The following is a 3808-nucleotide window of genomic DNA, read 5'->3' as shown; positions in this document are numbered from 1 at the left end:
ACATGTGGCGATCGCCGCAGCCGGCTATTAACCGCTTAGATAGCCGCTGTCAATGCTGACAGTGGCGTCTAAAGGAAGCTATAAAAACTCTCTGGTGGTCCAGTGGGGTGGATCGCCCCCCGCAGCGTGATCTGTATGAGGAATCTAATGATTCCTCCTAAAAGTCCCCTAAGGGACCTAATAAAGTGTAAAAAAAAAAGTTTAATAAAAGTTTAAAAAGACACACATTAAACCCTTCCTTATTAAAAGTTTAAACACCCCCCTTTTCCCAAATTCCATATAAAATATATAAAAAATGAGCCCTCATACCGCCCCGTATATTGAAAAATAAAAAAGTTATAGGGATCAGAAGAGATGTATAAACGAGTGTGGTTTCACTGGGGATTGAACCCAGGACCTGCTGTGTGTAAAGCAGACGTGATAACCACTACACTATGAAACCGTGACTAGCAATTCAGCTATGATGCAGTAATGAAATAGAGAGATACTTAGCTTGCAATTTGGTGGCCAAATAGCTTGAACCGTCCCACACGATGCCAGCGGAATTCTGATGTGTAAATGAAATTAGTTATTTCACTAAAATGTTGTCTTTTCCCAAAATGTAACATTTTAACAAGGGGTAATAGGAGAAAATCCCCCCCACCCCCCAAAAAAAATAAATAAAAATAAATTGTAACCCCATCTCTTCTGAGTATGGAAATACCCCATGTGTGGATGTCAAGTGCTCTGCTGGCGCACTACAATGCTCAGAAGAGAAGGAGTCACATTTGGCTTTTGAAAAGCAAATTTTGCTGAAATGGTTTTTGGGGGCATGTCGCATTTAGGAAGCCCCTATGGTGCATTAACAGCAAAAAAAAAAAGCACATGGCATACTATTTTGGAAACTACACCCTTCAAGGAACGTAACAAGGGGTCCAGTGAGCCTTAACACCCCACAGATGTTTGACGACTTTTTGTTAAAGTCGGATGTGTAAATGAAAAAAAAAAATTTTTCACTAAAATACAGGTTTTTCCCCAAATTTTAAATTTTTACAAGGGGTAATAGGAGAAAATACCCACCAATATGTGTAACCCCATTTCTTATGAGTATGGAAATACCCCATGTGTGAACATCAAGTGCTCTGCGGGCAAACTACAATGCTCAGAAGAGAAGGTGCACCATTGAGCTTTTGGAGAGAGAATTTGTTTGGAATGGAAGTCGGGGGCCATGTGCGTTTCCAAAGTCCCCATGGTGCCAGAACATTGGACCCCCCACCCACATGTGACCCCATTTTGGAAACTACACCCCTCACAGAATTGAACAAGGGGTGCAGTGAGCATTTACACCCCACTGGCGTTTGACAGATCTTTGGAACAGTAGGCTGTGCAAATGAAAAATTACATATTTCATTTTCACGGATCACTGTTCCAAAAATCTGTCAGACACCTGTGGGGCGTAAATGCTCATTACATTACATGAAGGGTGTAGTTTCCAAAATGGGGACACATGTGTTCCATTGTTCTGGCACCATGGGGGCTTTGAAAACACACGTGGCCTTCAATTCCGGACAAATTTTCTCTCTAAAAGCTCAATGGCGCTCCTTCTCTTCTGAGCATTGTAGTTTGCCGCAGAGTACTTTATATCCACATATGGGGTATGTTCTTACTCAGAAGAAATGGGGCTACAATTTTGTGGGGCTTTTTTCCTATTTTCCTTTGTGAAAATGAAAAATATAGGGTAACCAGCATTTTTTTCATTTTCCCATCCAACGAAAATTTGTCAAACACCCGTGGGGTGTTAAAGCTCTCTATACTCCCTTTTTACGTTCTGTGAGGGGTGTAGTTTCCAAAATGGGGTCACATGTGGGTATTTTTTTTTTTGCGTTTATGTCAGAACCGCTGTAAAATCAGCCACCCCTGTGCAAATCACAAATTTAGGCCTCAAATGTACATTGTGTGCTCTCACTCCTGAGCCTTGTTGTGCAAGGATTTTACGTCCACATATGGGGTATTTCCGTACTCAGGAGAAATTGTGTTACAAAAAGTATGGGGCAACACCAGCATGTTAGTGTAAAAATTTATATTTTTTTACACTAACATGCTGTTGTGGAACCCAACTTTTCCTTTTCATATGGGGTAAAAGGAGAAAAAGCCCCCCAAAATTTGTAATGCAATTTATCCTGAGTACGGAAATACCCCATATGCGGCCCTAAACTGTTTCCTTGAAATACTAGTGGGCCCTGAAGTGAGAGAGTGCCATAAGCATTTGAGGCCTCAATTACGGAGTTGCATAGGGGTGGACTCGGATGCAAGCATTACAATTGGCTCCACTATCAAAAATATTCTACGCCAGTGATTCCCAAACAGGGTGCCTCCAGCTGTTGCTAAACTCCCAGCATGCCTGGACAGTCAATGGCTTTCCGGAAATGCTGTGAGTTGTTGTTTTGCAACAGCTGAAGGCTCCATTTTGTAAACACTGCTGTACGATGTGCTTTAAATTTTTATTGGGGGGGGACCGTGTTAGGGGGTATATATGTAGGGTTTTACTCTTTATTTTGTGTTAATGTAGTGTAATGTAGTGTTTTTAGGGTACATTCACACGGGCGGGGGTTTATGGTGAGTTTCCCACTAGGAGTTTGAGCTGCGGTGGAAAATTTGCCACAGCTCAAACCTGAAGCAGCAAACTCACTGTAAACCCGCCCATGTGAATGTACCCTGTACATTCACATGGGGGCAAACCTCCAGCTGTTGCAAAACTACAACTCCCAGCATGCATGGTTGCTTCTGACCGACCAATAGCAGGGATAGGAATGGTGGCGCCCCTGCCACTTCACTCCTATCTCTTCAGGGATATTATTTTCTTGGTCACCGGAGTCCTGCATGACCCGGAATCCCTGCAGGTCGCCGGTCTGAATTGACCGGCGATTTCCATCGTTCGCCGACATGGGGGGGGGGGGGGGGGTGGCTCGGAGTATGTGTCGGTATGCCTGCTGAATAATTTCAGCAGGCATCACGGCCCGGTCCCCGACTGGCTAGCAGCAGGGACCGAATTTCGCCCTGTGTCCTGAAGAGGTTAATCGCACCAACTGTGTGAACTTTTCAACAAACTGCTTGGTGATGGTCTTGTAGCCCATTTCAGGCTTATGTAGGTCTTCAATCTTGTCCCTGAAATTCTTTGAAAGCTCTTTGGTGTTGGCCATGGTGGATAGTCTTCTGTGGATAGGTGTCTTTTATACAAGTATTTCAACCCCATTAATCAGTAAGATTTACAGGTAACAAGCTGAGATGAGGAGCACTCACTTAATGGTCTAGTTACCTGTATAAAAGACACCTAGGAGACCGAAATCTTGAAAACTCATAGATGATCGAATACAGTATTTCACTGAGTAAAAGGCAAATCAAATTATAACTTTATACAGTATTTGAAATGTTGTTTTTCTGTATTTTTGTTGTTATTCTGTCTGTCGCAGTTTAAATAAACCTACCATTAAAATTATAGTCTGATCATTTATTTGTCAGTGGGCAAATATACAAAATCAGCAGGGGATCTAAAAGTGCATTCCTTCACTGTACGTATCTGCCTGAAACATAGCTGCACGTCATGTTTAACAGTAATCTGACATTTCTATCATGGTACTTTATATATTCCCTGATGAGCCAAGGTGTCCTGTTGTATCCGACATTGAGATGCTAGCACTAGATCTTTTAACTCTTGTTAGTTAGGAGGAGGGAGCCTTCATGGATTATAATTACTTTTCCAGCAGATAATACAGAGGGTCGATCTGATTGAGATCTGTGGAATTTGGAAGCCAACACCTTTTTTGTCATG

The 3808-nt window shown here is 42.4% G+C and overlaps 1 non-coding gene across 1 annotated transcript; it reads right to left on the bottom strand.

Annotated features, from left to right (window-relative positions):
* Positions 1–369: 369 nt before the first annotated feature.
* Positions 370–442, bottom strand: TRNAV-UAC (transfer RNA valine (anticodon UAC)). The gene has a single exon. It is a non-coding gene; the product is annotated as a tRNA-Val (tRNA).
* Positions 443–3808: the final 3366 nt, after the last annotated feature.

The sequence above is a fragment of the Hyla sarda genome, chromosome 3 (assembly GCF_029499605.1).
Source record: "Hyla sarda isolate aHylSar1 chromosome 3, aHylSar1.hap1, whole genome shotgun sequence".
Classification (NCBI taxonomy): domain Eukaryota; kingdom Metazoa; phylum Chordata; class Amphibia; order Anura; family Hylidae; genus Hyla; species Hyla sarda.
The sequence above is the reverse complement of the archived record's forward strand: the minus strand, read 5'-3'. Positions and strand labels throughout refer to the sequence as shown.